This window comes from Rhincodon typus, chromosome 32 (genome assembly GCF_021869965.1).
Source record: "Rhincodon typus isolate 14 chromosome 32, sRhiTyp1.1, whole genome shotgun sequence".
NCBI lineage: Eukaryota > Metazoa > Chordata > Chondrichthyes > Orectolobiformes > Rhincodontidae > Rhincodon > Rhincodon typus.
The window spans coordinates 3,934,861-3,945,672 of NC_063363.1; positions in this window are offsets into that span (position 1 = coordinate 3,934,861).

Sequence of the window (10,812 nt, forward strand, 5' to 3'; positions counted from 1 at the left end):
CATCCAGCTCTACACCTTGTTATCTCAGATTCTCCAGCATCTACAGTTCCTACTATAGCTGTTAATGGAGACTGTTAGTGACTAACAATGGGTAGTGTGTAATGGCAGTCTATGTGACAACAAGGCCTGGTGTGTGGGGTGGGGGGCTGGGACATGGGAGAGTTTAGGCCCTAAAATTATTGAACTCAATATTGAGTCCAGAGGGCTGCAGGGTCCCCAAGTGGAAAATGAGATGTTGTTCTTCCAGCTTGCATTGCGCTTCGCTAGAACACTGCAGCAAGCCAGAGACGGAGATGTTGGCCAGGGAGTAGGGTGGTGTGTTACAGTGGCAGGCAACAGGTAGCTCAGGATCTTTTTTGTGAGCAGAATGTAGATGTTCTGCGAAGCGGTCACCCAGTCTACGCTTTGTTTTCACAATGTAGAGGAGACCATATTGTGAGCAGTGAATGCAGTAGACTAGATTCTGGGAAGTGCAGGTGAAGTGTTGCTTCACCTGAAAGGTATGTTTGGGCCCTTGGATAGTGGGGAGGGAGGAGGTAAATGGGCAGGTGTTACACCTTTGGCGGTTGCAGGGGAAGGCACTGTGGGGCTGTGGGGGAATGTTGGGAGTGAGGGAAAAGTGGACCAGGGTGTCCCGGAGGGAACAGTCTCTGTGAAGGTGGACAAGGGAGGGGACGGGAGGGGAATATGTGTTTGGTGCTGGCATCTCACTGGAGGTGGTGGAAATGGCGTCTTCTGGATGTGGATGCTGATGGGATGGTAGGTAAAGACAAGAGGAACCCTATCGCTGTTGCGGGAGGGAAGAGAAGGGGTGAGGGCGGAAGTGTGGGAGATGGGTCGGACCTGATTGAGGGCCCTGTCAACAATGGTGCTGGGGAATCCTCAGTTGAGGAAGTTCCTGATTCACAGCATCCACAGTTCTTTCATTTTTTTATTACAAATGCTTGGGTGTTGTGTATGTTTGAAATTGTAATGGATAGAGTTTTGTGCATTGATCCAATTAAGTGATAAGAGGATTGGCTGGGAAAGTAGAATTGAGGTGGAAGATCATTGTTACCATTTTGAATGCTGGATCAGGCTGGGAGGGCCAAATGCCTTATAGACCCCCACCCCTGTTTCTTGAGTTCTTCCTGATTGCTCAGTTCCATCGGCTTTATTTCAATGGCTTATGCAATGTGCGACCAACGTTTAATTCCCTCTACACCTACCAGCCAGCAGACCTGCCCAATGTTTAGCCTTTGAGATTTTCATCTACTCCTGTCAGCAGCTCCCAAGGGTGTCCCTGGGTGACAGATCAGATCACCACGTAACCTGAAGTTCCACTCAATTGCTAGGGAATTTTGACCATGGCCCTAAAAAAAAGACCTTCCGACTCCAGATCACATCTTCAAGGTCCATACATCCCCTTCAGGCATTCAAGATACTTGGAAATTGTGCCCTGTCCTATTGGAAGATTGTGTGTATGTAACCACAATCTAAAATTCATGCCCCTCCCCCAACACTCTTTAGTCACCCAATATACAGAGAATAGGGGGAGGTTCAAATTTCCCCCTTTCGATCCTTTTGTAACTTTACACCATTGTCAATATCTACTGTGTCAAGGTTAACTATATTCAGCATGAAACAGGTTAACATGGAGAACACTTAAACTGCCTTGATACTGGATGTATTAAATATCCTTGGGCTCCAAATCCCGGAGGTTGGTAGAATTTTAACTTGTTTTAGCTCTAAAACTATTTTTTTTCTCCTCACTGGAATGGCCACAAATGGATCAAAGTAACTGACACATTCATAGACTTGCAGACAGGGTGGAATGTGTGCTTGGCATAAAGCTTGCTGGGAGAAGCAAAGATTAGTCTTCTATCTGTTTCTAACTAAGCTGGGGCTTAGAGTAGGATAACGGCTACTCTGTGTCTTGCTTTTCAACAATCCACCACTTCAACTGCTCTACGTCCTCCTAATGGAGCTTTTAATGTAGAAAGAGGTTCTGGCTGCTTTAGGGCATCATTTTCAAAGTTCGCTTTTGTACGTCATGGTATTGGTTGAGTTTTGTTGTGTCTCCACTTTGCTGATTCCCATCTTTTTCACAAGTTTTCATTCACACAAAGACCCACTTCTTTCTCATTTCATAACTTGGCAGGACTTTCTCCATATTCTGAACACACCTATCTGTCTGCCATCACCTATTAATCTACCAGGGCCACCTCTGCCTTCCCCTGTAAAAACGCTCAATAAAATTAGCTCGGGAACGACACTAACAAGCAGTGATCAGCTCACAGATAGACTGTCAAGAAAATTCCATGTAGTCATTAATAAAAATTAAACCATGTCAGAATTCTGAAAATATCAGCAGAAATTTGTAAATGTCAATCAGAAGCATAAATTATTTTTACTTATCACTTGGGTTCTAATTCTGCCCAAAACTTTATTCAGTTATGTTATTGACATTTATTGAACACAGATTAGTTGTATAAAGTATTCATTCTTAATACATTCATGGGATGCGGGCATTGCCTGCTGGACCAAAATCTATTGCCCATCCTTAATTGCCCCTTGAGAAGATGGCAGTGAGCTGCCTTCTTGAACTGTGGCAGTCCATTTGGTGTATGTACACCACAATATTGTTGAGGAGGGAATTCCAGGATTTTGACCCAGTGACGCTTAAAGCACAATGATATACTTCCAACTAAGGATGGTGAGCAGCTTGGAGGGGAACTTGGTGGATGTTGTCCCCATGTATCTACTCTTCTTGTCCTTCTAGACAGAAGTGGTCATGGGTTTGGAAGGTGTTGTCTAAGGAGCCTTGGTGACAGGCAGTGGTGTTCCCATGTATTAGCTGTCCTTGCTGGTAAAGGGGTGATTGCTCATTAGCTTTAGATTATGTATCTTTCTCCTTGGTGGTCATGTGCTTCATATCTCAGATTCCAGAATGTATACTTTGTTAGAGACCTACTAGTAGCTTGGTTTCACTCTGAAGCATCCACCACCATGAAAGAATGCTGCACTGAATCTCCCAAACGTGAATATTTTCTGACCGGATTGAAATGGAAACTCTTCGAAGAATTTTCACTTTGGGCAGAGTTTCACATGTCCTAGTGAGAAAGAAAGGACTGAATTTGTATGCTGTTTTTCCTAGATGTCCCCAGTACTTCTTACAGCCAATGAAGCATAGTCATTGTTGCAGTGTAGAAAATATGGCAAAATTATGCACAGCAAACTCCCACAAACAGCAATGGGACAATGGCATGACAATCCATTTCGGTGATGTTGATTGAAGGATAAATATTGACAAGAAAGCCATGGAAATCCAACCTGACCCCCTCCTTGCTGTTGTTCAGAACACTGCCCTGAGATTTTTCACATCCATGTGAGAGGGCAGACAGTACCTTGATTTAATGGCTGCTGTAAAAGATAGCACCTCCATCAGTGCAGCCCCCACTTAGTGCTGTACTCAAAGGTCAGCCTGGATTCATGTGGTCACATCACCGGTGTGGGACACAAACTACAGCTGGGGAGGATTGTGGGGTTAGCTGAGGTCACAGAGATAAAAAAGACAAGGTCATGAAAAGAAAGAACTGCAGATGCTGAAGATCTGAAACAAAAACAAACATTTCTGGTGAAACACAGCCGGTCTGGCAGCATCTGTGGAGAAAAAGCAGAATGAGTCTTTTGGGTCTGGTGACTCTTCATCATAAGAATTGTAAATTTGATGAGTTGATCCGGCAGTTGATATTAGTCGACAGGTACAAAACCAGTGTCTTCAGAAAAGGGCATTTTTTTCTTCAAAATATCAATCAACAGGATTTTGGACTTTGATGTAGACCAAGTAAAAATTTGAAAGTACTTATCCCATTAGGTTTCTGAACATGTTCAGTGAAGTCATGTGGCTAATTCTTATAGAAATTCTAAACAGAGTAAGGAAGTAATTTCCCATGGTGCTCTACTGCCTGCCAATCAAATGGAGCAAGGGGGAAGGCTTATTAATGTGTCCACAAAAAGCAGAACAGTCCATAGTAATTCCGAAAAACAAAGAGGTTTTTTTTCCGCTGGAGCAGATATATTTAGAGCAAGAGAGAGAAAGAACGAGACTGGTTCTATTGGTTCTTGAGTACTACGGGACTTTGCAGCACACAGCAATGCCTCTGTCCTAGATTCTGACTCTGTACAATCTCATTAAATTTGATATGTCACAGAGGGTTCACCCAAATGAAGGGGCTGCAGGAGCAGTTTTGATGTTTGCCAGATTTACCAAAGAAAATGATTCATTATGCTTTCAAAATGTACACCGTTCAGACTCGCTTCCTCAGTTAATTTTTACCAACAGTAAGCCAGCTGTCAAGAGGTTTTTCTTTTATTTTTCTTTACTGTTTTTAACCCTCTTGATACCCATCTCTGATCACATTATTACATTTCAGCTTTGTTTTATTTTTCAGAAATTCCATATGTCAAGGCTCATTTTATTTTGAATACTTAGAGACAACATCAACTGCTCTTCTTCGCCTGTACTGAAGGGATTAGAATCAAATCCTACATTGGCCAATCACCATTTCTGCATTGTTGGACAACAATTTGGAAAATGTCCAGTTTCAAAATTCTCATCCTTATTTTCAATCACTCCATTGCATCTCTTCCTACCTACCTGCAATGTTGGCCAGTCCTGCACCCATTTGAGATCTCTGCTTTTCCTTCAGTTTTGGCTCCTTGTGTACCTCTGATTTCCACCCCTCTACCATGTGGACATCATATCTTAAGCAGCTTAGACTCTAAGTGCTACATTCTAGAAGGCAAGTAGAGGTGGGTGGAGCCAAAATGATTCATTGCATAGTTCTAATTATTTTTAATCAATCAGTTTGGATGTGTTCGAGCACACATTCAAGGCAGGTGGGACTTGAACCTGGTCTAACTGGCTCAGAGATAGGAATTTATGTTTAGTTACAGAATTACACATGGCAGACCGCCGTAGTTCCAATAAAATAAAACAAAAGACTACAGATGCTGGAGATATGAAGGAGGGTTGCTGGACTTTGTTTCTCTCTTTACAGGTGCTGCCAGACCTGCTGAGATTCTCTAGCAATTTCTCTTTTTGTTTCTCACCATTGATTCTGTTCTGTGTTTATTTATGAGAATGCATGTAAATCACTAGTTAATGCCCACCACCTGCATACAGTTAAACACAATTGGGATTATACACAATTAATGTGCAATTAACTGCAAGATCTGGAATTCTCTCCCTAACCTATCCACCTCTCTCCTGAGTCCCAGTTCAGAGAACACATCCTAGTTTTGTAATGCTCTCGTGAGGCACACTGGAATATTTTGCTATGTTCAAGGCACTGTACGTTACTTCTTAATGCATTCACAGGACGAGGGCATCACTGGCCAGGCCAGCATTTTTTGCCCATCCTTAATTGGCCAGAGGGCAGTAAAGAGTCAACCACTTTGCTGTGGGTCTGGAGTCACATATAGGCCAGACCAGGTAAGGATGGCAGTTTCCTTCCCTAAACATTGTTAGTGAACTAGATGGGTTTTTCCTTACAATTGACAATACTTTCATGGTCATCATTAGATTCTTAATTCCACATTTTTATTGAATTCAAATTCTACTATCTGCTACATCAAGATTTGAATCCAGGAACCCAGAACATTACCTGGGTCTCGGGATTAATAGTCTAATGATAATACTGCTAGGCCATCACCTCCCCAACACAAGTTGGGGTACTGGTCTGAAAGGAAGGAAATGTTTCTATCATACGGCACAGCTTCAGAGTGAAGGGATGACCCTTTAGAACTGAGATGAGGAGGAATTTCTTTAGCCAGAGGGTATTGAATCTGTGGAACTCATTGCCACAGAGTGCTGTGGAGGCCAAGTCATTGAGTGTATTTAAGACTGAGATAGATAGGTTCTTGATTGATAATGTGATCAAGATTTTTGGGGAGAAGATAGGAGAAACATATCAACCATGATCAAATGGCAGACTGGACTTGATGGGCCAAATGGCCAAATTCTGCTCCTATTCTCTTAACCAGATCACATAGTATCTAAATATGGACTTTTAGATGCCCCTATTTTATTTAACACGTTTCTACTCAACCTGTTCAGAGCTGTTATTGAGCACATCTGGGATCGGATGGGACATGAATCAGGGTCTCCTGGCTCAGAGGTAGAGACACTTCCACTGAACCACAGATGCCCCTTTTAACTGAGAGTAATTTTTGCTGATCAAATATCACATCAACTGGTGTTAGTTAATTTGTACTGAGAATCTTGCCCAGCTCTTCCCAGCTTTAAAGTTCAGCTTTCCATTTTTAAAGCAATGCTTATGGATATCGTTTTGTATTTGTTGCAAGCCCAAAGTGATGCAAACCTCACTCCAAAGCACCCTCAAACAAAATCTCAGCAGCACACTTACAGTGCAATTCTCCAGGGAATAGATTTTAAAAGTCCCATAGTCCCAGAGGACAGTCGTGCTGCTCTCTTATAAGATGGAGACATGTGATAGTAGTTTAACCTGAGGTTAACATGCCCCAAGTGAGGGGAGAGATTGAGGAGAAATATAGCAACGACTGTACAGTGTGACCTTCAAGAGATCCATTAAACCCCAATGCCAGGATCAAACACTTCAACCTTTGCTGAATGTTCCAAGAGGAAATATTCCAGGTAAAACCCTCAAAGTAAATTCCTTCAGGCAAATCTCACTTCTCTGCCAAATGGGGTTGAAGTCCCAGTCCAGAGAGATGAACATGATCCCTGCCAATACCAGGGGCATGCAGCAATGTTGATGTTACCAGTGAGATGTTAAAACTAAGGCTTTGCCTGGCCTCTCAGGCAGATGTTAGAGATCCCATTGCTGTTATTTTGAAAAAAAAGCAAAAGATTTCACACCTGGTGTCCAGATCAATATTTACGTTTCAACCAATATCGCTTAATTACAGATTATCGAGTCACTACTGTATTTTGGGATCTTGCTGTGCAGAAATTTGTTGCTGCAATTCCCTACATTACAACAAGAGCTCTACTCCAAATGTATTTTGTTGACCGTAAAGAACTTTGAAGTTGTGAAAGGTGCCATATGAATGCAGGCCCTTTCAATTTCAATTTTTTACTCTAACCAGAGGAAATAATAAAGATGGAACTAAAAGCGAGAAACTTGGCAGGCTTGGAGTTTCAAATTATGTTTTCTCAAGCAATCAGCTCCTTGTATCTTTTGCAATTTGAGAACAGCTCATTCTCTCTTAGCTATTGGGAGAACCATATCATAGGTTGCCTCAACTTTTCCAATCAAGCTGTCAGATGAGATTTGAAGGTGTCCAACTCAAATGGGAGGGAGATCGGGAATGGTTAGATTTCCCAGTCTCTTCCATTTCTCCTGTGCACATCCTATAAACCTGGACATTAAACGTTTTGATGTCCAAAAGCGTGTTAGTGACGATTGCCAATCCCATCTCAAAGTTCAAAGGAGTTTAAATAAACTTGGTCTCGGAATGTGGCAGAAAGCCAATGAAATTTTTATAACCTTCATTTAAAAAAAAACTGCTGCAGCCTTTAAACCAAATGTTGTAAGGAAGTCGAGCAGTGTTTTGTGGCAATGGAAAGGAATATTCTTTCACACCAGTAATGCAGGAAACAGGCCCAATTTTCTTTTCTCCGCAAGAAAACATGCGGGTAGTTTAATCTTCGGGGATCCTGCTGCTACACCAAATTAGAGGAACATTGGTTGGAATGTTAGCTACCCGGAGGGTGTGAAAAGAATATTGGAAGAATTCAGAGTCAGCCAAAGTTTGAAGATTTTTCTGATTAAAACCATATCCTTGGAATCGAGGGGAACAGAAAATAAACTACAGCCTGTGTAACGAACAAAGAAAGACTTTTAATAACATCCAGTGAAAGACATCCGAAGCCAAAGGGTGGGGGAGATTTTGTTGCAGGTACATGATTGAGTGTAACAGACAGAAGGCAGGTAATCACTGGGGGGTAAAATACTTACTTAGGGGTTGGATTTGTTGTTCAGCTCACTCCAGTTTAAGTGGCGTTTCAGTTGATGAATCACACATTGCAGCCTAGCAATGGGTAAATTTGCAGGTTTCATCCCTTTGAGCCCCTACTGAGAGACCTGCTAATGTGGTATACTGTATCCGCTGTTCCCGATGTGGCCTCCTCTACATGGGAGAAAAGAAGCGGAGGCTTGGGGACCACTTTGCGGAACACCTACGCTCGGTTTGCGACAAGTGACTGCACCTCCCAGTCGCGAACCATTTCAACTCCCCCTCCTATTCCTTAGATGACATGTCTATCCTGGGCCTCCTGCAGTGCCACAACGATGCCACCCGAAGGTTGCAGGAACAGCACCTCATATTTCACTTGGGAACCCTGCAGCCCAATGGTATCAATGCGGATTTCACAAGCTTCAAAATCTCCCCTCCCCTGACCACATCCCAAAACCAGCCCAGCTCGTCCCCGCCTCCCTAACCTGTCCTTCCTCCCACCTATCCACTCCTCCCATCTCAAGCCCCAACCCCATCTCCTACCTACTAGCCTCATCCCGCCTCCTTGACCTGTCCGTCCTCCCTGGACTGACCTATCCCCTCCCTAACTCCCCATGTACACTCACCCTTACTGGCTCCATCCCGCCTCTTTGACCTGTCTGTCTCCTCTCCACCTATCTTCTCCTCTATCCATCTTCTATCCACCTTCCCCTCTCTCCCTATTTATTTCAGAATCCCCTTCCCCTCCCCCATTTCTGAAGAAGGGTCTAGACCTGAAACGTCAGCTTTCCTGCTCCTCTGATGCTGCTTGGCCTGCTGTGTTCATCCAGCTCCACACCTTGTTATCTCAGATTCTCCAGCATCGGCAGTTCCCACTATCTCTGATATCCATTGTGGTGCATGCTGAGGCAGCACTATCTGAAACCCCTGATCTCTACCCTTTAGAAGGACAACGACAGCAGATGCATGGGAACAACACCTCCTGCAAGTTCTCCTCCAATCCACTCACCATCCTGACTTTGAACCATATTCTCATTCCTTCACCATCACTGGGTCAAAGTCCTGGATCTCTTGTCACTAACAGCATTGTCATGGTCTCTACGCCAGATGGTCTCCAGTGGCTTAAGAAGGTCACTCACCACTAACTTTTGAAGAGAAATCAGGTGTAAGTGAAAGATTCTGGTCTTGCCACGGATCCTCACAACAAATTTAAAAGATGTTAGAATTGGCATCAGCTATCTTGGTCCAGAGAGAATGGTGAACAAAAGTGATCAGTCAGGATTTCTGTTCTTGGTAACATTTGTTCATTGAGACCGTAGTCTTAAGTGCCATTTTCATCATTTTGTTTTTTCTCAGGCTCTCTTCGAGCATCCCTCAGTCTATGTCTCAATGGTATTCTATCCATTTCTTCTTCCTCTTCTGTTTTACCATCAATTTCCAAAGCTATGGGGTGAAGCATTTGTGATTGAGACAAAGAGAAATTTCTTCACCTGGAGAGTGGTGAGCCTATGGAATTCACTACCACTGAAAGCACTTGAGGCCAAAACATTGTATAATTTCAAGAAGGAGTTAGATATACAACGTAGAGCTAAAAGGATCAACAGGTAAGGGGAAATGTAGGAACAGGGGACTGAGTTGGATGATCAGCCATGATCATAACAAATAGTGGAACAGGCTTCAAGGGCTGATTGGCCTACTCTTGCTCTCCTTTACTGTCCTAGATCTAGTCCTGTTTAATAAAACAGGAATAATTAATGATCTCACAGTTAGGGATCCTCTCAGAAGGAGCGATCACAGTATGGTCGAATTTAAAATACAGATGGAGTGTGAGAAGGTTAACTCCAGTACCAATGTCCTGTGCTTAAACAAAGGAGATTATGATGGGATGAGGGAGGAGTTAGCTAAGGTGGAATGGGAGCAAAAACTTTATGGGGGTCATTTGAGGAACAGTGGAGAACTTTCAAAACCATTTTTCACAGTGCTCAGCAGAAGTATATTCCAGAGATAAGGAAGAACTGTAGGAAAAGAAATAGTCAGCCATGGATGTCTAAGGAAATAAAGGAAAGTATCAGATTGAAAAAAAAACACATACAAAAAAGCAAAGATTAGTGGGAAACTAGTAGATTGGGAAATCTTTAAAGGCCAACAGAAAGCCACAAAAAAAGTTATAAAGAAAAGTAAGATAGATTCTGAGAGTAAACTAGCTCAGAATATAAAAACAGGCAGCAAAAGTTTCTATAAATATGTAAATCGTAAAAGAGTGGCGAAGGTAAACATTGGTCCTTTAGAGGATGGGAAGGCCAATTTAATAACTGGGAATGAGGAAATAGCTGAGACATTAAACAGTTATTTTGTGTCGGTCTTCACCATGGAAGACACAAATAACATGCCAAAAACTGATGGCAAGAAGGCTATAGCAGGTGAGGACCTAGAAACTATCATCATCACTAAGGAGGCAGCGCTGGGCAAGCTGATGGGGCTAAAGGTAGACAAGTCTCCTGGCCCTGATGAAATGCATCCCAGGGTACTAAAAGAGGTGTTGGGGGAAATAACAAATGCACTAGTAATTATTTACCAAAATTCACTGGACTCTGGGGTGGTTCCCGCAGATTGGAAAACAGCCAATCTGATGCCACTGTTTAAAAAAGGAAGTAGACAAAAAGCAGGTAACTATAGGCCAGTTAGCTTAACTTCAGTAGTGGGGAAAATGCTTGAATCTATCATTAAAGAAGAAATAACAAGACATCTGGATATAAATTGTCCCATTGGGAACACCGAGCATGGGTTCATGAAGGATAGGTCATGTTTAACTAACTTGGTGGAATTGTT